The sequence below is a fragment of the Eulemur rufifrons genome, chromosome 6, assembly GCF_041146395.1.
Source record: "Eulemur rufifrons isolate Redbay chromosome 6, OSU_ERuf_1, whole genome shotgun sequence".
NCBI classification, from domain to species: domain Eukaryota; kingdom Metazoa; phylum Chordata; class Mammalia; order Primates; family Lemuridae; genus Eulemur; species Eulemur rufifrons.
The window spans coordinates 28,162,865-28,187,762 of NC_090988.1; the positions used below are offsets into that span (position 1 = coordinate 28,162,865).

General features: G+C 34.8%; 1 long non-coding RNA gene and 1 other non-coding gene across 2 annotated transcripts in view; both read left to right on the forward strand.

The window, feature by feature from the left end:
- LOC138383870 (uncharacterized) overlaps positions 1 to 24,898 on the forward strand; it is a 91,285-nt gene that overhangs the window by 53,988 nt on the left and 12,399 nt on the right. The window lies entirely within an intron of this gene.
- LOC138385510 (U6 spliceosomal RNA) lies at positions 17,838 to 17,944 on the forward strand. The gene has a single exon (XR_011233744.1). It is a non-coding gene; the product is annotated as a U6 spliceosomal RNA (small nuclear RNA).

Below are 24,898 nucleotides of genomic sequence, written 5' to 3' on the forward strand. Positions count from 1 at the left end.
ACCCAATACTCATCATTCTCTTCTTAGAAATTCATAATGATAATCTCCTTCTTAAAGGAAAAGGATTAGATATAACCTGAAGGATGTCAGATATTGTTATATAATGTATCATTGGTTGTGTATGTTTTAGAGCATAATTTAAACAGAATAAATGCTACCATCTATGGATTTATGATCCTACATAAACTATTCTCCAATATTGAGAAGGATGGAATTCTCCCTAACACGTTCTACCAAGTCAATATAACATTGATACCAAAACCAGGAAAGGACACAACAAAAATAGAGAACTACAGACCAATTTCTCTCATGAATATAGATGCAAAAATTTTCAATAAAATACTAGCAAATCGAATCCAAGTACTTATCAAAAAAATAATCCACCACGACCAAGTGGGCTTCATCCCAGAGATGCAGGGGTGGTTCAACATACGTAAATCTATAAATGTAATTCACCACATAAATAGAAGCAAAAACAAAAACCATATGATACTCTCATTAGATGCAGAAAAAGCATTTGACAAAATTCAACACCCTTTTATGATAAAAACGCTTAACAAAATAGGCGTAGATGGAACCTACCTAAAAATGATACGAGCCATATATGACAAACCCACAGCCAACATCATTCTGAATGGGGAAAAATTGAAAGCACTCCCACTTAGAACTGGAACCAGACAGGGCTGCCCACTGTCCCCATTACTTTTCAACATAGTATTGGAAGTCCTTGCAAGAGCTATCAGGCAAGAGAGCAGAATCAAGGGAGTCCAAATAGGGAAGGAAGAGATCAAACTCTCACTTTTTGCTGATGATATGATGCTATATCTGGAAAACCCCCAGGATTCAACCATGAGACTCCTGGAATTGATTAACGAATATAGCAAAGTCTCAGGCTACAAAATTAATATACACAAATCAGAGGCATTTATATATGCCAATAACAGTCAATCGGAAAACCAAATTAAAGACTCAATACCCTTCAAAATAGCAACAAAGAAAATAAAATATCTAGGTATATATCTAACTAAAGAGGTAAAGGACCTCTATAAGGAAAACTATGAAACACTGAGAAAAGAAATAGCAGAACTTGCAAATAGATGGAAAAATATACCATGCTCGTGGATCGGAAGAATCAACATTGTTAAAATATCATGCTAATTTATTAATAAATTCTCCTCACCTTCCAGGTAGAAAGGAATTACACATTCTCAGTTCCTTGCTGTGACATAGCTAGAGATATATCATATGATGAAATGAACCAGTGGATTGTGATGGAATGGGTCCTTGTGGCCCGAAGTATTTAATTCCATTCATCTCCTCTTCTGCCATGGCAATAATGAAATTGGGTGTTAAAGTGGAGGTGACAGGAGATCAAAGTCTCATGGATTGTTGAGCCTCTGCTTGGAGTACAGATACCTTAGATAGTCTCTCTCACCCATGGTGACCATAGCTTGAACAATAAATAATTTCTATTATGTTAAGTTACTGAAATTCTGGTATTTGCTACTGCAGCATAGTCTCATAATTCTGGCTTATGCTGGAATTTTGCCCCCTACCTTTTAACATTGCAAATGAACTGAGAATTTAGAAAATCATTCACTAAGGGTAAGAGGATCCAAAATACACTGGAGTCCACTTAGGAACTAAACACAAAGCTGATATAGTTGAAGATGGCTGTTCACTATAGGTCTTTGAAAGTAAGAAGAAGAGGGCATCTTGACTTTCCTGCATTTGTTCTGTATTGACACATATAACTGCCTTCAGCATTCTTGGATAATTCATAAAGAGTATAATTAGAAATTCTTATTTAAAATGGGCAATATTAGTTATAATAACTAAGATTTGAAGAAATTTCTGTGAGATAAAGTGTGATAACCCTGTTGGAAATTGTCATGTGTGCCTATTGTTGGAGCAAATGCAGAGCTTTTTTTTTTTTTTTTCCCCTCTTCATAGATGAGATTTTGCTTTTACAAAATACTGGAATGATTTCAGAATGTGCAGATATATGGAAAGTACATATTAATTTATTACTAAACACAGGTTTGAAGTGTTCCTTTTTTCATAGATAAGACTTTTATTGTGTTGGTTTTCTTTGGAATAATGTAAATTGTTAGACTGGGCAAAATGCAAAATGACCCAGAGTAAAGGGAATGGTACTTTTCTGTGACTGTAGGCTAAATCTTGACTTTTGGCGGGGGGGGCCTCTACTCAGCTGTAGAATGAGGAGCTGCCCTTCAAGTTTTTTTCCATAGCAAATATTCCATTACTGCTTCATATCTCTAGCAGTACTTAGGGTCAACCCCAGCTGTGGATTCTGTTCTGTTTAACATAATTCATCTACTCCCAGATGTGCTGAGAGAAGTCATGTGTGTGACACAAAGCTGAGTAAAACAGAGTCCCTGCCCTCAAGCCGTTCATGTGTCCAAGTCTGTTTGGAGCTCAGCAACAGTCATTATGCTGAGGATCTCGATTTGATATTGCATTTGTAGACTGAAATATTCACTGCCTAAAAAGGTAGAGAAAGCACCATTATCTAGGGTGAAAGGCCTTTTCTAGTCCCTCCCAATTTAGAAAACAGATGGACTCTTAATGGACTTAATGTCCAAATAAGCATTTTGTCCAAGCACTTAACGCCCAAATAAGCAGATAAAAAAGATGCAACTAATTAATGCACATAACCCTTACAATGCTCTTACACTACTGAGCTTGTTTTGGGAGAAGAGCAGAACCTAAATGGTGCAATAAATTAGTTGGAGGCTGAAGTCCTTGTTTCTAAACCAGTTAATAATTCAACCTAATGACTACTTGTGTGACCTTGGACAACTCGGGTTCTTGGGACCTCAGGTCTCTCCTCATTTATAAAATAAAGGGGTGGTCATTGGACAAAATTTTATGATTTCTAAACTAGCATTGCACATTAGACAAAAAGTACCATGGCAGCCCATTGAGGTTGAGGAAAATTTAGTAAAAGTACCTTTATTTTTAACAAGAATTACCTACCTGAATGTTTCAGGTAAGATCTTTCAACAGTATCAAAGGCAAAATAGGCATAAAAATTCAAGCTTTTCTTAAGTAAAATGTGGGGATTGAAGAAATAGGGAAAATAATAAAATATACTCATAGAAATATAAATTTATAATGAGGATAAATTGTATTTTCTGATATTGGTAATGAGATCTAGTGTAGCCTTGATATAAACATAACCTTTGAATTCCCTTCTAGTTAATTTGTATTAAGCACTGAACATGGTACAGGGTTTCCCTTGAAGAGGAATATATAATATTCCTCTTAAAAAGTCTTTGCTCAGTCATAAAAGAAATACAAGAAAACATTTTCTTCCTGAGAGGCAAGCATTCGTAAATAAAACAAATGTCTGCACTTTTGTGGAGGTGGAAAAAATAAACTGAAGACCAAATATTTCCTATTGTGTATTAGACCAAAAAAAGGCAGACGTGTACCAAGAGGCCATCCTTGCCTGGTTCATTTATAGACATCAAACAATTTAATATTTTTCTTAGGAATTTATCCCCAAATCTCTGAGATTGTTTTCTATATAACTAAAAAGTGAGTATGTATAATAACTTAGAAAAATTAAGTCAATATAAAATATCAAAACTGATAGACATAGTATGAGCATAGTTGAAAAGAATACATCTTGAACCTCATAAAAGGATATAGAAAGTGCAAGTCATCTTTACTGCCCTACACTGAAGGTAACTACCATAAATTTGGTGCTATAGCAATAAACTTGAAAATAAAAGTTCCTTCCTTTTCCAAAAATACTTAATTCGTCTAGAGATGACATAAAATGCTTTATACTTAAGCTTCGGGATATAATATGGTTTCTATTGCTCTAAAAAAATATCTGATATTACTGACAAGCATCTTGTATATTGCCTGATTATATCTAAATAACCGGGAAGTACTGGCTTTCAAAAGCCTGCACGGACTGATCTGACCGTGACTAGCTTCCAGATTTTCTCTTACTGTCTTGTCTGCTGAACAGAGCCCAATTTCTGGGAATTACTTACTGCCTTGCAGTTATAATTAGAGTCACCTACAAACACTACGATTTTCCAAGAAACTATGATTGACTTTATTTTATAGATTTTACTGTGTGGACAACATTTTGAGACTGGGATTATAAGAATTGATGTGACTGTATTATTATGGAATTTTGAGCCCCTTTAAAAAATGTACTAAAACATTACAAATCCTCTTTAACCTCACTCTAGGAGGAGTCAATAGGAGACAGAACTCACCGTTACCTGGGGAGAACATTTTTATACCTCTGCACACTCTGAACAGGTAGATGTATTAGATCATATAAATTTTAGTCCACTAACTATTGTGGAAATGTTGGCACATGAAGGTTTTCAATAAGACTTTCACCAAACACTTAGAAAAATGGAAATGGCATTGCCTTCGAGAGACAAACTAAAAAAACAGGACTTAGTTGATCAAAGCAGATATATGTAAAATAACTTGAAAAAGGCAGAATGGATGCAAGGCCTGAAAATGAAGTGTTTGTAATCGAGTTATAATAAAAAGATATTTTTTGTTAAAAAGCATATTCTATATACTATACATACATGTATGTATATGTATGTTTGTAAATATTGCTCTTTTACTGGCTAGGAATTTGGGGCTCAAAAAGTTAAAGTGTTTTATACAAGGCCTTACAGTTAATAAATGACAGAACTGGGTTTCAAACGCAAGGCAGTCAAATTTTCCCAGCTGTGCTGCTTATCCAAATAGTGGATATGCCAGCAAGAAGGAAAACTTACTGATCATTGAAGCATAGGTGCTACATGGGTTTTGAAAACAGATCTGGATTCAAATCTTAGCCCAGCTATATGTTGGCTGTTATCTTACAGGAGAAAATAATGTTCCAAATCCTTACTGCACTGCCTGAAATTCAAAAATTAGACAGAAAAAAGTTGGCATTACTGAAGCCCCTCCAAACAGTCTGACTGGGAAAAAGAAGCCTTAGCCAGCCTGTGAAACGTGATTTTTTCCCCCCATGGACTTAAAAACAAACAAACAAACAAACAAAAAAAACCTTCAAAAAACCCCCACAATTATCTGATTGTGAAAGCAAATGGATTGAGTCATATTACCCCGATGTCCCCAAGATATGAATCAATTCAAAATCCTTTGACTCTGATTCTGCTCTCTCCAAACAAGCTTCTAATTTTGGTTGACAGCTTGCAAAGGTATATCTATGAGAAAAATTTATGATGTCTGTACTTACATAAGCATACAGGCCCACATGAAAGTTATTTTTTCATTATAAATTAGGCAATTAATGTGGTGTTTACATACCACTTTTGTGAGACTGATTACTGGAGGGTTAGGGGGTTCTCTGAGAAGCTGAGGTCTCCTCACTTAGAGTGCTGTCCAAAGTAGGAGTCTCACCTTTACCGTGATACTGCATGCTGCCCAGGTGGGGGCCCTGGAGAACAAGAGGACTGTTGTTTGCCCACATATCCCCTCTGCAGCCTCACCTTCAGCCTCACGTGCCAGCTGTGCTGAGGGACTTTCAGGATAGCACAGAGCCACGCTCTACCTTAGCTCCAGCCCTTCACACACACTACTCCTTGCAGTGGTCTTCCATCCACTTCTCAATTCTTCATTTCCCACTCAGCTTTTGAACACATCCCAGGCATTGCCTCCTCCATGATAATGTCTTTGACCTCTCACTTGGGTTATAGAGCCTCCTGCATGTGCCTTCATTCACTTTGTACATAACATTATTATAGTAGTTACCAGCTACCATTATTTTAAGTGTCTGACAGCACTCTCAGCTCCTTCAACACAGACGCTCACCTATTTTTCTTTGCATCTCAGAACTCTACTTTGTCATTTAGTGAGTGATCAAAAAATTTTCCTGACTATATTATTAATTGGAAAGCCTGGCATAAAATTTTAGATAATATCTTGCTCACAGTAGAATTCCTAGGGCCTAGCAATTTGTTGAATTATTAATAAATATTTATTAAATAAATAATAAAAAATGACTTACAGTTGTATCAAAAGAAAATATTAAAGAGTATTTTTTTTTATCTGTGATGTTTTGTTCAGCATGGTCAGCATTCTTGTCCCAGATTATTATTAGAACAAAATACTATTTAAATATATTGCTTCTTAAAATCCTTCCCTAGAGAGAAACAACACATTCATTTTTTGAAACAATGAAACGTATGCAAGTTTTTGCAGAGCTATAATAACATCAACATCATTGAATGATAAGAATGGAAAATCACAACTGAATACAGAGACAGAAGATTGAATAAAAATGTGGCAAGATGCCCAGACAAATCTCAATTTATGGTAACAGAAATGGACTGACAATTAGATTCCTGAATCACATCTTGGCGTAGATCTGTTTTTCTTTCTCATGAGTTATCTCAGTGGCCTGCGGGAGAGGGTGTGAATAGGTTGGTCTGCACTCTCTGGAGTGATGTTGTTCAATTATTTAGGTGGTCTGTCATGAAGTAATTGTTTACAAATGCAGAGAACACAAGTGAGTGCCTTGTGAGCATATGTAAATGCAAATGTGGATAAAAGGCATTGCTGATACTTACAGAAGAGGAAATAATTAACAAATTCATAAGGGTCACTCATTATTGTAATGTTAAGATTAATCCTTTGTTGCTTTTAAGATATTCCCCTAATGGGTTTACCCTGTGTGTTCACTGGTAAATGACAATGTGCTTGAATTTATAAAGCAGGTAAGAAAAGAAGTGAATATTTTTAAATGTTGCGAGGCTTTCCAAATTAGTGGAGAGCGTTTGGTGGTGCAGCCTTTGCTGTTTATACCAAGTTGAGTGGTGCCTTGGGACTCACTATTCCCGCTACTGCTGTTCAGGCTTTTCCCTAAAACTTCATTCAAGTCTTGCAGAGGCCAGTGCTGTGAGAGCCTTACAATATGGGTGGACTCAGGTTGAGCTCCTCACCCCGGTTCAGAAATGTCTAACACACTCTTTCCGCTGAGTGAATCTCACCTGATTGGTCATGCTCGGTGCTCCCCAGACAAAACCCTGAAAGGAAAGCCATCTGGCTCCAAAAGGGGGTCTTAAAATTCCATTTTTATTGCCTCTTCCCTTTATCTGTTGTCCCCTAAGAGGCTCTTTCTTCTGATAATTTATCTTTGAGAGGATGATAGAATTTGTAGGAACATGTCACACAGGCTTCTGGGATTTTGCAAGGCTGAGCAAGTCGGATTTTAAAGTTTATGGGCTTTGGCTGCATACTTCTAAAACATTATCTCTCACTGCCAATCTTTCTAGCCCAGCATACTTAGTGTGTATGCACATCTGCCACATATACTATGACACCAGTGATTAGTTGCTCATCATATTGCAAGAAGTGTGTTCACCTGTTTATATGAATGACCTCTCCTAACCCAGACAACTATGCTTGTGGTGGATATCGCTATTATTCTCATTTTATAGATTTGAAAACAGACAGATTAAGATAAGGGTTCAGAGTTAGTTTGGTATTTTTGATATTTGAATCTAGACTACCTGAGTCAAGATCCTAGTATCTAAACTACCATGCAATACGGTTCCTTTTATTTGGTCGAGTCACCATTATGAGTGTTTTCAAAATACATATTTGTTACAAAATTTGTACAGTTGGGAGACAGGTTCAATCATTAATGTAATTGACCCATATACAAACTTGGTGATTTCTTAAAAAATTAATCTTATATATAAAAATAAAAATCTGATTTATTTTTCTCTTCTTTTCATGCTGTGATTATTGGCCACCTTACATAAATATATATACAAACACAGACACACACCAGATTTTTTTGGAGAAAAAGCTAGTTTTAAATTATCATTAATTTATGCTTACATCTTTTTTTCCCTTTACCCCTGAGTACTTCAGAAATTATTTCCTAAAAACAAGAACATTATTTTATATAACCACCAAAATCAACAAATTTAATATGGATACAGTATTATTATCTAATCCAGAGTCTATATTCAGATTTTTCCAATTGTCACAATAATGTGAACAGCATTTTTTTCTCCCAATCCAGGATCACACATTTAGATATCATGTTTCATTGTTCTCCTTTAACCTGGACAAGTTCCTCAGCCTTTATTTGTCTTCATTGAACTTGATATGTATGAAGAATATAGGCAAGCTAATTTGTCCAACTTGCCTCAATTTGAGTTTGTCTTATGTTTCTTCATCATTAGAATTAGGCCGTGCATTTTCGGCAGGAATATCACTGAAGTGACATTACGTCCTATTCAGAGCGTAAGATCAGCAGGCACAAGATATTGGTCTTTCCCAACATTGGTGCTATTAATACTGATCACAGTGTCCGCCAGGTTTTCTACTATAAAGTTTACAATTTTTCACTTTGGAATGAAATAATTTGTGGAAGTATACAAGGGTTGTCTGGAAAGTATCCAGCCATGTAACCAGTCTCATTATATTAACAATGGCTGGATACTTTCTGGACAGCTCTCCTATTTCAGACTATGTAAATTTCCTTTTTTTCATCAAATTTTTATTCTATAGTTTTAGCATCTATTTATCTTTTTCTAACTCCATCATCCCTGCCATATTTATTAGTTAGGATTCTACTGTAGGGAATAGCTTTGTCTTTGCCACCATTTATTTACTACTCTTTTATCTTTTATGTCATTATGAGCTTTTGGATTCTCATTTTGTTAAATTCATTACCATCACAGTTTTTCTTAATGCTCAGATTGTCTTAGAATTGAACAGTGGTTGGCTCTTTTTCATGTGTCCACATGATTTTTGGAGCATTTCCTTACTTTTTTTGAGTTTATATGATTTTTCCCCCTCAGGTAACAGGAAATGAATGACAATGAAAAATACCAATTCAAGTTATGAAGACTACTTTATTCTACTGGGTTCTTCTAATTGGCCTTATCCTGGCCAGGCGCGGTGGCTCACACCTGTAATCCTAGCACTCTGGGAGGCCGAGGCGGGTGGATCGCTCAAGGTCAGGAGTTCGAGACTAATTGGCCTTATCTGGAAGTAGTTTTCTTTGTAGTTATCTTGATATTCTACTTGATGACACTGATAGGCAACACATTCATCATCATTCTGTTATACCTGGACTCCCATTGCCACACACTCATATACTTCATCTCTTTTCTGGATTTCTGCTACACCAACAGCTCCATCTGTTAGTTGCTGTTCAACCTTTGGGGCCCAGAGAAGACCATCTCTTATACCAGTATTCCAGTTGTATGATTCAACTTTACTTTGTCCTCAAACTGGGAACCACAGAGTGTGCCCCACTGGTGGTGATTTCTAAGACTGTTTTGCAGCTGTATGTGGACCCTTGCATTATACTGACCTATACACCCTTGGTTCTGCTATCTGTTTGCTGTGGCTTTTTGAGTAAGTGGCTTTACCAATGCAGTATTTCATTCCTTTTTTACTTCTGGGTAACCCTGGGTAATCATCAGTATGCATACATCTTTATAACTTTATAATCACATCATTGTAAGTATAAGGATACTTCATTAACATAAAGAAACAGCCTATGTTTTCACTGAATCATACAGCTTTGTTAACACCCTCTTTTATATTGGAAAATGACTCTGCCTCCAGGAGACTGAAAATAACGTATTAAGGAAAGTGCAGCACTGGAGAATCTGACTACATTTAATCTTGCTCACTTGAACCAAGTATTAAAAACACTAGCATTTATGAAATTATTTTAGAAGCTATATCAGTCAGAATGAGGTTGGTTTATGAGTGGCAAAAAGGCAATAGAAAATAACATTGATCTAAATAAGATAGAATTTTATTTCTCTCCCACTTAAAATGCAGTCCAAAGGTAGGTAGTATGGCTGATAGGCTACTTAAGGTGCCTTGTACCAGTTTCCTTCTAACTTACTTTTTTTGTCAAAGTTAAACAGTTTTATTTATATAGTACATATAGACAGTGTGTTTCCCGAGCTTCAGACACATACACTCCCTGATGTGCCAGATATTGCAATCCAGCTAACCATCTCAATTTGGATGTCCCATAAGCACCTCAAATTCAAGAGAGTAATGAATGTGCCATCTCCTATAGCATACATATTTCTTCTCGTGGGAGTTGAAGTTCATTAGATGGCAGTACTCATTGATTCACATCCTCTAAAAAAGAAATTTATTCAAAATATTTTCCTTTCTCTCCACTAAATTATTTATAACTTTATCTTTGATTTACTTCAGATTTTCCCTCTTGCTTTAAGCCCATCTTTTCTGCTCTAGCTTTTAGGTTTATCTGATATGTCTCTTTCCCTTTGAACCCATCTTAACTATTGCTTTCAGAATGAACAATCTCAAATTTCAATTTGATAATTTACCTGTCTTACCATACAAACTTTAGTGCTATCTACTACTTCTACTGTAGTGACCACACTTCCTAGAGCAGCATGTAAGAACCATTATTGCTAGCCATTATCTCTACAGCCTCTTCTCTCATAATTCTTCCAACTTAATTCTGGTGGATAAGAATTTACTTATGGTTTTCTGTAAATTTGATACTGTTTGATACTTAAGTGTATTTTCTATATTATTTTCTTTGCTAGGAATGTTCTCTTACCTTTCTTTATCTAGCTAAATTTTATTTAAATTTCAAAATATTAAGGAGGTACAATGTTTTTGGTTACATGGATTGCTTTTGTAATGCTTGAGTCACAGCTACAGGTGGGCCTATGACCCAAATAGTGTTCATTGTACCCATTAGGTAGGTTTTGGACCACCACTCCCCCTCCTCCCCCTTGCTTGATTTCCAGTGAGTTTTAATTCCCTCTATGCACTTGTGTGCTCATCAGTTAGTTCCAATTTAATAGTGAGTACACGTGGTATTTGTTTTACCAATCTTGAGATAGTTCACTTAGGAAAATTGTCTCCAGTTCTATCCAGATTATTGCAAAAGGCATTAATTCATCCTTTTTGATGGCTGAGTAGTACTCCATGACATACACACATACACACACACACACACACCCCCATTTTATTAATCCACTCATGAATTGATGGGCACTTGGGTTGATTCCACATCTTTGCAATTGTGAATTGTCCTGTAATAAACATTCAAGTACAGGTGTTTTTTTGATAGGAAGACTTCTTTTCCTTTAGGTAAATATCCAGTAGTTGGATTGCTGGATTGAATGGAGGGTCTGCTTTTAGTTCTTTGAGGAATCTCCATATTGGTTTCTATAGAGGTTGTACTAATTTGCAGTCCTACAGTGTATAAGCATTCCTTCCTCTCTGCATCCACACAAGCATCTATTGTTTTGGGACATTGTAATAAAAGCCCTTCTAACAGAGTTAAGGTGATATCTCATTGTGGTTTTAAATTGTATTTTCCTAATGATTAGTGACATTGAGCATTTTTTCATACGTAAGTTGTCTATTTGCTCTGTTGATTGTTTCCTTAGCTGTGCAGAAGCTTTCCAGTATAATCAAATTGCACTTATTTATTTTTGTTGTTGCTGTAATTCCCACTGGGATCTTCTTCATAAATTCTTTGCTTTGGCCAATATCTAGAAGAGTTTTTCCTTCATTCTCTTGTAGAATTCTTATGGATTCATGCCTTACATTTAAGTCTTTTATCCATCTTAAATTAATTTTTGTGAGTGGTGAGAAATATGGATCCTGTTTCATTCTTATCCATATGGCTATCCAATTTTCCCAGCACCATTTATTGAATAGCTCTTCTTTTCCCCAGTGTATGTTGTTACCTGCTTTGTCAAAGATCAGTTGGCTGTAGACAGGTGGTTTTATACCTGGCTTCTCTATTCTGTTCCATTGGTCTGTCTCTATTTTTGTACCAATATCATGCTATTTTGGTTACTATAGGCTTATAGTATAGTTTGAAGTCTGGTAATGTGATGTCTCCAGATTTGTTCTTTTTGCTCAAGATTACTTTGGGTCTTTTCTGGTTTGAAATGAGGCATAGAATTATTTTTTCTAGTGCTGTCAAATATGATGTTGGTATTCAACAATATTCAGCACTTTCATGATAAAAACCCTCAACAAACTAGGCATAGAAGGAACATATCTCAAAATTACAAAATTCACATATGACAAACCAACAGCCAACATCATGCTGAATGTGGAAAAGTTGAAACCATCTGCCCTAAGAACTGGAACAAGACAAGGGTGCCCACTGTCACCACTTCTATTCAGCATAGTACTGAGTTTCCTAGCCAGAGCAATCAGGCAAGAGAAAGAAATAAAGGGTATCCAAATCAGGAGGTTAAACTATTGCTCTTTACTGATAACATGATCTTGTACCTAGAAAACCCCAATGACTCCATCAAGAGACTCTTGGAATTGATAAATAAATTCAGCAAAATCTTATGACACAAAATCAATCTACACAAATCAGTAGCATTTCTATACAACAATAACAGTCAAGCTGAGAGTCACATCAAAGACTCAATACCATTCACAATAGCTACAAAGAAAATAAAATACCTAGGAATATATTTAACCAAGGAGGTGAAAGATCTCTACAAGGAAAACTATAAAACACTGAGGAAAGAAATTGCAGAGGACACAAACAAATGAAAAAGCATATCATGTTGGGGATTAGCAGAATCAACATTGTTAAAATGTCCATATTTCCCAAAGTCATTTACAGATTCAGTGAAATCCCCATCAAAATACCTAGTTAACTTCTATCTATTCTTCTAGACTCAATATAGCTTCCACCTCTAGGCTGTCTTCCCTATTCTCCTCAGGATGGAATGACTGGTGTTTCATTCTTTTCTCGTGACATCTTCTATCTCTATCTGTTTACAAAATAATTTGTTCACTAGTATCTGCCATGCTGTCTTATGTTTCTTAAAGGCAGAGGAAGTGTCTCATTTATTTGGAGAGCTTCAGAATCTAACATGGTGCCAGGAAAATAGCAGACAAAAAATAAAGCCTTGTTAAACTACCAAGATATCTTTTTAAAACTTTGTGTTCTTTTACTTATTTTTTTTCTCTTCTTCAAGTATTTTGCTCTCACTTATGTCTGCAAGCTGAGAGGTCTTCTTTTTTGAAAATACACACATTTTTACAGGCATGGAAAAAGCTACCGTATTCTATCCCATGATGAAATTATAGCTGAATGCTAATTTTTTTGAGATAAGGGTCTCACTATATTACCCAGTCTGGTCTTGAACTCCTGAGCTGAAGCGATCATTCCACCTCAACTTCCTGAGATGGTGGGATTACAGGCACACACTCAGCTTGCTTAATGCTAATTTAGATAAGGTTGATTCTACTTTGGAACTTGAGTTTTGAAATATTAATTCAACCCTCAAGCTCTCATTTCTCTCTAGTTAAATGAAGAAATTGTACTAGATGAGAATCAGAGCCCTTCCCAGAAAGTTCCAAGAATATGTTACCTGCTACTTGAAAAAAATGCTTTCTAGAAACTTATAAGCAAATAGACAGCTCTGGATATCTGGAGAAAATGAAGATTTTTCTTTCCTCCAAAGACCTAAAGGATAGACCTCTGGGCCCAGAAGATAGGAATGGAGAGTCAGGCTGAATATCTTGATTCAGTTCCTACTGTCTACAAATGTGCTTTAATTGTGCTTCCATTATAAGCAGGTGTAAGTGAGATCATTGGCTTTCCTTATATATGTTATTAGTTTTGAGATTATGATCAAAGCAATATGCTAATATTATTGTGTTTATGGTATCAAGAGCATCATTTTAGCATAAGCAATCATGTTCGGCTACTTGGGAAAATTATAAGGTAAAATTTAGGACTAATGAGGTCTATTTCCCAAACTTAAGCAATTTTGGTAATTTACATGAGTCACTATGACAAGTTTTCTCTTGTGATCAATGCACAATTTAGCTCTGCTGCAATTTATTAGAGATAAAAACAATTTCCTAGGGTTTTAATTCTTCCTGCATATTCTTAATTGCTTCTAGCTATAGCCAAGCTGATTCTGGATGAACCTGCACATAACATTAAACAGAAAAATAACTCCAAGTTTATTCACTTTAAAAAATATATAATCTGGATGTATATTTTGTCAAGCTTATAGCAAACTTAGCAGCAACCATCTCAATCTCATTGAAAGTAGATGATGCTGATGAACCAAAGAATATTTTAAGCATTACTTACCACTATCTCATTTTTTATTACATTAATGATGTTCCTGTTCCTTTCCAAGCAGAAATGTATGAAGTGACTTACTTTAGTGTAAAGAGATCCCATGTATCATTCATAAATGATCTTGAAAATTTAACAGAGCACAAAATATTTTCAGTATTTTTCCAATTTTGAATTGGTAAACATCAAATGGGTTCAAAGATGATATAACAATGTCCATATTTTAAATTATAGATTCCCTCTCAACCTTAATTCTCTTCCATTGCTGTGGGATTTTATTTGCTTCTGGGGTGCGTGTGCATGTGTGTGTGTGTGTGTGTGTGTGTGTCTGTGTGTTATCTGTTAGGAAATGAAACCTCCAAAAATACGGAATGTTTCAGATGGGACTATGGGCAGGAAGACAAATTATTAATGGCAGTGTTCATACTCTCTTGCTTTTTGCCTTATAATTCTGCACTAGAGAAGTACTATACATACTATATTAGTTTCCTAGGGCTGCCTTAACAAATAGCAACACATTTGATGAATTAAAACAATGGAAATTTATTCTATCACCATTCTGAAGGCCAGAAGTCCAACATCAAGGTATTGGCAAAATCATACTCTCTCCGAAGGCTATAGGGTAGAATCCTTCTTGGCCTCTTCCAGCTTCTGGTGGCTCCGACAGTCCTTGACTTGTGGCTGTATAACTTCAATCTCTGTCCCCACCTTCACATGACCTTCTTCCCCTCTATTCCATAGCTTTTCCTCATCTGTCTCTTACAAGAACATTTGTCATTGGATTTAGGGCCCACACTGTTAATCCAGGATTATTTCATCTCAAAATCTTTAGCCTAATTACATCTGAAGATTTTTTTTTTTTTCCCAAATAAGGTCACATTTGCAGGTTCCTGGGATGAGGATGCGGACATATCATTTTAGGAGGGCCATCATTCAATTTACTACTAGTCAGGCTGAGAGCCCAAGAATATAGCTAGAGGAAAATCTCATCTACTTACTTCTCTGGGTCTCGCAAACAAGTTCCTCATGAATGTCCTTACATGAGAGAGGGCATGGATAATTCTCTGATTACACTACAAGATCTCAATTTTAAAAAATGTAATTGACTATGGCTCACCTTCCATTTCACTGATGCACTCAATGTCTTGATCCTTCTACTTTCTTTGCTTTTCTAAATATGTCTCTTTCATGGCACTTTTTTTGCCTCATTCTTCTCCATTTACCTTTCTTATGTTTTCTCTCTTTGGTGTTTCCTCATAGATTTTGAGGTTACTGTAGCTAGAGAGAAAAGGGGAAATTTTTAATTGCATGGATATTATCTTCTGCTCCAAATCCAAATCACTCTGTAGTCAGCTTTTAAAAGAGGTAAGGGGGTGAAGGATGTGCTGGCATGCATGTGCACAGTAAGAAAGAGAGGGACTAAGATAGACGAATTTATAAAGACTAAAAGGTATAAAGTGGATTTATAACTTAAGAAAACAGATTTGTATCAGAGAGAAATTGAGTGAATACTAGAACTGTAATATAAGCAGAAACAATTGCAAGGAAAATAAGCTGAAAATGAGTCATTTGACAGTAGTCTTCCAAATGATCTAATGAATTCCAAAAGGAATTGAGAGTCTCATAAATTAATACATTTTAATCATCACTGCCAAGTTTATGCATAGATTTTTTTTTTTCATTTCTTATTGAACATCTACTATATACTAGCTACTCTTCAGTATAAAAAAGCTATTATGGTATATCCTAAATATGTGTGTGGTAACCTAGGTCTGCAAATTCTCAGTTCCCTGGTTTACACAATAGAGAGACTATGGTGTGTAACAAACAAACAAACAAACAAAAACTGAAATATGTAAAGAAAGAATTATAGTTAGTGGAAAGTATGCTTGAATGGTTCATTATGTTTGAAGATTACTTAAATGTCAGAATAGTTTTTGTTCATAGTATGCTTTTAATGAAGATAAGATAACAGTAATAATGCTGTTAGGGATTAATAAATAGACCTTAATATTAGCAAATAATATGATTGTATTCTCATACTGAAGTATGGAAGAAGAATGCTATGATTAGTATAGACACTTTTTCTTGTCACGAATGTTAGGTAAAAACAATTTTCAGTATTTATTGAAGCTATAACAATATAAAGTATTCTAAAAAGTTCTTATTCACATTCTAAATTTTCATTAAAGTGATAGGTAGCTTTGGCATAATCTAAGTGTTTAGTTTCTGCCTCAAATGATATGCACATAAAAGTTGGTATTTTCCAAAAAGGAGGAAAATTTTAGATCGGTGGTTGATGTATACTTTTTTTTCATCATTACTTTTCTCTGTTCTTAAAACTTTTGTTCTGGTTTAAAGTCATGGCAATCTCCCACCTCACTGGCATTTCAAAAAAGAACACAAGGATTTTCTAATAAAGGCTTTTGCTATCTCTTTAATTCTTCTTCCAACACTGAACACTTCCTTTCTGTGCATTTAATCAAGCTTCTAAGACAATTATCTCTCCTAATCTCTACAACCATAAGTGTTCTGACTTCTAAATCATAAATTCTCTTTAATCCTACTTGCTACATCTTTACTTTCTAAGCACTAACATCAGAGGGTCTCATCAAAGAAAGCTTTGTTTGAAAAGTAATTTCAAAGCCAAGTAGTATTGTAACTACACAGTTTGGCCTGCCCCTTGCCTTTCTGCTCAGAAGTCAGAAAACTACAACTGGTGATGTTTGTTACTTATGTTTAGAGTCAAATAATATCCAGGAAGCATACTGGATGAATTCACATAATGCCAGGATCCTGACAAGAGTTTCTTGTTGATTGCCCTCAGTTGCTTTTGCTCAAGAGTTGCAGGAGTGTATGTTTCTATAATACCTACTTCCCAATGACCCTATTAAGTGGTCTTAATATCATTTTTATGCACTATGGGAGACAGTATTTTTTTTTTATGAAAAATCCCTTTCCTTTTTAAAATAAAAATAAGTCAGAATACATTGACTCTATGAAGAGATTTAAAGAGACCAACAAATGGTAATAAATAAATAAACAAAAGCACAATTTGTAATTTTGGAAACATGTTTGCATCTTAAAGTAAGTTAAAATATTACAAAATTTGGAAGATTGAAAAATATTTCAAAATTCCATGCGGCTCATTAGAATCTCACTATTTCCCATTGTCTGCTGTAGAAAATACTTCTTTAGTTCTTGGTAAGATTCAGAGCTATTTCTGGATCTCAGTTATAAGGCACAGGCTGAATCATTCACATTCTTTCTGAAACTTGGGTTGGCTCAAGGCCAAGTTGTTCAGAGGAATTTCCATTAATCTTATTTTAGTTTTATCTTTGTAAAAGGCCATGAATTATCTTAATAGAATATCTGTTAAGCAAGAGTTTGGTAAAATCTCAGCTTTTACTTCAATAACTCATTTGAAGGAAAATGCAAGTGTAAAAATGCTGTCTTTGTGAGTGGTTCAGAACATGGGCTCTGAACTCAGTATTGAGTTCAAATTCTCACTCTGGCAAATTGTAGTTATGTGGCTTTTATAAACTTTCATGACCTTGCTCAAGGCTTAATTTTCTCATTTCTAAAAAGAATACATGGAAGCTCATACTGTCACAGGATTATTTTGACCATTAAACAAGATCATTTCTGTGGAGCTTTTAAGTAAAATGCTTGACATAGTGCACATATAAATATTAATTACTATTAAAAATCTAGTTGAGTGCTCGCTTCGGCAGCACATATACTAAAATTGGAACGATACAGAGAAGATTAGCATGGCCCCTGCGCAAGAATGACACGCAAATTCGTGAAGCGTTCCATATTTAAAAAAAAAAAAAAAAAAAAATCTAGTTGATACAAGAATAATATTTTGAGAGGACTTCTTTTTCAACTTTGACATAACAGTGACTTTCTGTACACTTTTAGGCAACCATTAATAATAGATAAATAAATGAATAAACTTAAGTACAATTGTTAGAAAATGATAAATATAGCTATAAATATAACTATAATATATATATGAATATAGGCTCCTGCCAGCACTCAGAGTAGAAACTTCCTGCTTCAAAAGAATACTTTGGTGCAACTATTATCTTGTATTTTTATTTTAAATATTTATTAGAATTTTAAAACAAGTATACTTTTAAAATATAAGTAAACAAAACTAGCAGAGCTGAATAATGTGAAAGGGACTTAAGCAGCTAATTGTTTAAAAATCTGCAATAAAATACTTATCATTTTGCTAACATTCCCCTGAATGTGTTCTTGACCTACCTTTTCTGCCCACTTTCTTCTAACTAGGTTATTCTGGGCAGACTGTTAGCATATGATAAATGTGTACTATGAGTAATTTACTATTTGTAGGACCAACTGAACAAAAACAAAGAACTTTAACAAAAAAGTCATCAGCTGCTTCTGGAGTGTGTCATGGTCTCAAACTTGAAATATTAATTAATACTTTAAACAGCTACATTTTATTTCTTCTCCTACATAAGGATAGGAGCACTACATCTCTGGGAGTATATAAACTATTTTCAAATGGTACATAGTTTAATTTTCTTCATAAAATTATGCCCTTCACATTTTGTAAAATTTACCAGTGAGTGCACTATCATCAATTTTAATAGGTTTCTTCCACAATTCTAGAGGTGCATGGGACAGCTCCAGTTCTCAAAAACAAAAGGAACACAAGTGGCCCACTATTCTAAAAGTAACTATGTGAACGTTAGCAAAGTTTAAATGTTTAGCATTTATAAAATTGACCAGAGGATTCTCAAACTGTATTATTAGAATAATCTTGGAAGTCATAAGAGAAATCCTCCAAAATGTCATATCCATTCCTTTAAAAATACCATGCTATTTAATGTGCCATAGGTATTTATAGCATTTTCTTAGAGTTTTATTAGTTTGATCTGAGCAGAAAAAGCCTGAGATACACATGAGCATAGCACATGGTTGAAATGATGGAACTCTGTCTGAGGAAATGTTATTTAAAAAAAAAACCTGCTTATAAATTCTTGTAAACCTATGTGACCAGGTAGAACTTCTTATGGCCAAGAACTTAAAAGTATATTTTAGAAAGGTAGATAAGTCAATATATAGAGAAACATATTGGCCAGGCAACCAGATTATACCAGAAGACTTTATTTATGTGCAGAGCCAATTTCAATGTTACTACTTCCTGAGTTATAAGCAGTGTTTTAGACATGTATAAAGATATATATTAATAAATATTATATGCTGGCTAGAGAGATTAATAAATGAATCACTTCTATAACAATGTGTATCTCCAGCTTTAGAAAGGACTGACACAAAGTGTAAAGCATTGGAAAAAAAATAGCTTTCTTTCCTTTTAACTTTTGCTCTGTGTTGCAAATCCAAAATATATTTATGGAACCATTAGTCTGATTTCAAAGCTTAATTGGTCTCTAAGTAGTTGAGCTAATATCTTTTTTTCTCTTTTCATTTAAAAATAATATTACATTTTATAGGCCATATATGTTTAATAGTGAGATAGAATGAAGTAAATTTCCCATTCATCGCTGGGTCATAGTTAGGTCAGAGAGTTCTCTTAAAGGCAGAATGGCTCAGTCCCCAGACTTCAGTGTATAGACTTTCCTTTTGTTCTTTATTTTACTCTTACTCAATGGTTGGTCAACCTTGCAGTTCGTAAGAATCACTAGTAGGCTATATACTATGCCATGTAGACAATTTATAGGATAATCAAATATGATTAGTAACATGCCTTTTGCCTTTTCAAGGAAAATTTAGATTTTAATCTTCACAGAAGTGTGACAACTCTATAATTATAGCATGACATAGAAACCATTTTTATATCATCTTCATGGTGGATTCCAATTGCAACATTTCAGCCCAGTATGTTCATGTAACTGAAAACAATTAACAGTTACTTTATGTGATACTTGCAAATAACTATAAGTCACTAAGACTTAAGAGAAAAAATAAAGCTCTTATCTTAGGTTTCTAGCTTTAAGATTTAGTTTCTCAAAATTTTCTTGGCTCCAGTGCTAAATGCAATTCAGTTATTTAAAAAACAATATAAATAAGACTCTCTGCTAGGAAAATATTCCTCAAAAGAGACCAAGGGGAAAAATGTCATATACCCAATTTCTATAAATAATTCTCAAAAAGCTACTTAATATAACAGTAAAGATTGGTCCAGATGGCTCTGTTTGGCTGACATAGTAATTCTTCCAATAAATATAGACATTAGGTGATGATTCATTACTATAGCAGTTAAGAGATTTCATCTTCTTAAAATGGAATATCATTTAAAAACAAATTAAACCAACTTTGTGTCTGACTCATTCTCTCAAATCCAGTACTAAAGACTTGTAGGAGAGAAGATAAAGGTGGTCAGTTACCGTATAATGAAACGTCAGCGTATGTAATAAGCTTTGACAAGACTTTCTTCATAAGATTCAAGTTTTTTAAAGTAGTCACAAACCTCTTTCTTTTTCTCTGAGTATAGTTATGAAGAGAATAATGGTAAATGTCTTTTATTCAGGACTTATATATCCCAGACTGGATATGGGAGAAGCTGGCGACCCAGAAACACCAGTGGGCACACATGCACAAAGTCTCCAAAAAAGCTTGTTCTCTCTAGCTCAAGATCAGGAAAGAGGCAGGCTGGCAAACACAAACAGAAAATTCTTAGACAATAGTCACTCTACTACAGCCAAACACTACAAGAAAACATCCCTACCATTTCCGGCAAAGGCTCAGTGGAAAAACTTAGATTTTTTTTTTTCACTCCTGCCAGGTTGTAACAGACATCTCCATCCTCAGCTCTGGGGTAGAGTTGAGGAAGGCAGAATGAAGAGACAGGGCTTCCATGCCTCCTGAGTGATTAAAAGCCTTGTCCCAAGATGGCGTCAGGAGAGACCATGTGGGAAGCCTGGCTTTCCACTCGACCTGACTGTAATGACGCCCACCTTTTACTCCCCACGGGGGTGGCAATCTTAGGAAATTAAGTAGAAAGTTGAGTCATTCACCACCCACAAACAGTAATGAGGCCACCACTTCACTGCTGTGAAGGCTACGTGGAGACCAGTACTGAGGTGCCCCCCCCCCCCCCGGCCAGTCAGGTTGGTGTCAGTGAGACAGAGAGGGGAACTTAAACTCCTCCACTAAGCAGTAATGATAGTGCCCCATCCCCAATTTCAACAGAGGCTCATTAGTCAACTTGGACTTCAATTTCCACCTGGCAAAAACAAGACAATGCTCCTCCCCACCCCCACCCCCCACAGTGTCAGCAGAAGCCTGCTAAAAACACAAGATTTAAATAAAATCCATAGTGTCATAACATAATTACCCCAAGTGTTCATGTTTCAATTAAAAAAATCACTCATCATACCATGAGCCAGAAATATCCCCACTGAACTGACAGAAGGCAGTCAACAGATGCCAACACATAGATGACACAGGTGTTAGAAATAGATAGCTCTTTCACCAAATGGTGCTGAAACATTGGACATCCATTGATAAAAATACATACATATATAAATACATAAGCAAATAAGCTTTTACCAGACTTTAAAACTTATATAAAAAGTCACTCAAAATGGCCTAGCTGTAAAACGTGAAACTATAAAACCTTTAGAAGATAACATAGGAGAAAATCTCTGGGATGTGGAGCATGGTGAAGAGTTCTTAGATATAAACCCAAAAGCATGATCCATAACAGGAAAAAAAATGATAAATTGGATTTTATTAAAATTAAGATAATTTATTCAAGATTCTGTTCAAGAGGATATAAAAACAAGTTATAGACTTTGAGAAAATATTTGCACACCATACATACATTTATGAAAGGACTTATATTTAGAATGTATAAAAGATTCTCAAGATTCTATATTAACAAAACCTAAATAATTCAATAGCAAGCAAAAATCATAAAGAGAGAGTTCCGCAAAGAGCATATTCAAATAGAAAATAAGCTCGTAAAAAGATATTCACCTGGCTATTAAGGTAAATGTAAATTAAGAGCACCATGAGATATCATTATACACCTAGCAGAATAGCTAATATATATACACATATACATACACACAAACATATATGTTTGTGTGTATACATAAACACACACACATATACATGAGAGAAACACTGGCAGGGACATGGAGAAACTGAATCTTAAATATGTTGCTCATGGGAATGTAAAATGGATCATCCAACCTGGAAAATATTTGACAGTTCCTTAAAAATTAAAAATGCACTTACCATAAAACCCAGCAACGTCCAATGCACTCTCAGACATTTATTCCAGAAAATGGAAACTTACTTCTACTCAGAAGCCTATACATGAATGCTCATAACAGATTTGTTTGTAGTAGCCAAAAATTGGAAAAACTAAAATGTCTCTTTCAAGGTAAATGGTTGAACACAATGGTATATCCATAACATGGAATACCACTTAGCAATAAAAAAGAAACGAACTATTAATAAAACTCAACTTGGATATATCTCAAAGACATTGTACTATGTGAAAAAAGTCAATTTCAACAGATTAGGAAAAGTTAATCTCAAACACTAATCCCTAAAACAGACCAGTGCTTTCCAGGGTTTAGGGACGGGGGTGGGTGGGCGGAAGTGGCAAAGGTGGACTTTAATGTGGTATCATGAGAGAGAACTTTGTGGTGATGGACTGGTTTTATGTCTGGATTGTTGGGACAGTCATATGACTCTGCATATGCTAGATTGGCATAGAACTAAGTATACCCCTCCTCTCTCTCACACAAACACACACACACACACACACACACACACGCACTCACGCACACACGCACGCTATCCCAATGCCAATTTCCTGGCTTTGATATTTTACTATAATTTTGTAAGATGTAACCATTTGGGCAAACTAGACAAAGAGTATGGGGAACTCTAGTATACTCTTTGCAATTTTCTGTGAATCTATGATTATTTCAAAATTTATCAAAAATAAGTTTTAAAATATGCTCTATGAAATGAGTCATTAGGAAGAACTATACACTAGAGTTTAGCTTCAAGAATCAACACATATATTACAGTACACATTGTGTTTAGTGAAGAAAAATTTAAGTCCACATTTCCCAAACTTTTTGATCAAAGAACATAAATTGGGCATTTCTTCTGTAAAGAGAAAACGGTGACTAGCATATAAATCCCAATTATGAAGAGAATAAGATTTGGTTAGCCAAAATTTTTTTTATTTGTTTCTAGAGGAATGGATGGGGAAATTGTACAATCATAAGAAATGCCACCACCTGTTCATTTAATTAAAAGAATAAAATAGAAAAAAAATGAAAAATAAAGTTTCAAACTAGTTTTCCTTGAATTTAAAATAGACACTGGGTGGAAAAGGTACTTAAAAGGATTATCTAACCTAGACTTAAAAAATAAAATGGCAGAAGTCTTTAGAGAATATGAAAAGATAAATAAATGTTCTGTAGCTATCCATAGAGTAGTCAATTATGTTATCCTGTTTTCAGGAAGAGAGTGCTAGCAGTATTTTTAAATAATACACTGTTCTTCCAGAACAAATTGGTTTACTACCTTGCCACTTCTGTGATAAAATAATTTCAGTCCTTATGAGTCTTCATTTCTATTTCCTATATAAAAAGCATAGAATATTTTCTTCCATGACTTTCAAAGCCATTTTGCTTACAGTGTCTTTCATTTAGGAAAAAGCCCTACGTTGTTTGAAATTTTACATTTCCTTACATATGAAAGAAGTTTCAGCTACACAACTAGGTAAAATTTTATAAAACTCACTTTAAAAGTTGTGACTCAAAATCATCTTGAAATTTGGGAACAACTAAATTTTTTAAGATAACTAAATCAATAATTGGGATATTTTTCAGACATTTGTATAAAAACACAATAAACTAAATAATTTTAAATAAAATATACAGCCTTTAGATGTGATGCTCTAGCAAATCTGTTATTTTTAAACCTTTTTTTCTATAACTAGACTTTATTTTTTAAAGCAGTTTTATGCTCACAGCAAAATTTGGCAGAAGGTACAAATATCTCCTATATACTTTCTGCCTCCCCCATTATCAACATTCTCCATCAAAGTGATACATTTGTTATAATAGATGAACCTACATTAATACATCATTATCACCCAAAGTCTCTAGTTTACATTAGGGTTCACTCTTGGTGTCGTACATGATACAGGTTTTGACAAATACATGACATGTTTCCACAATTGTAGTATCACACAGAGTAGTTTGACAGTCATTAAAATTCTCTGTGATATGTATATTCATCCGTCTCTCTCCTCCACCCCTGGAAATCCCTTATCTTTTTTCCATTTCCATGGGTTTGCTTTATCCAGCATGTTATATAATTGGAATCACATGTAGCCATTTCAGATTGGATTCTTTCACTTAGTAACAAGCATTTACTTTGCTTCCATGTTTTTTCATGGCTTGATAGCTCATTTCTTTTGAGTGTTGAATAATATCCTATTGCCTGGATGTACCAGAGTTGACTTATTCATTCACCTGATGAAGGACATCTTAGTTGCTTCCAAAATTGGGAAATTAAGATAAAGCAGCTATAAACATCTGTGTGAATGTTTTTGTGTAGATATAAGTTTTCAGTCCCGTTGGGTAAATACTAAGGAGTGTGATTGCTGCATGTTAGGATAAAACGTATGCTTATTTTTGTAAGAAAATGTCAAAATGTTTTACAAAATGGCAGCCCCACTTTATATTCCCAACAGCAATGAATGAGAGTTCTCGTTGCACACATCTTTGTCAGCATTTGGTGTTG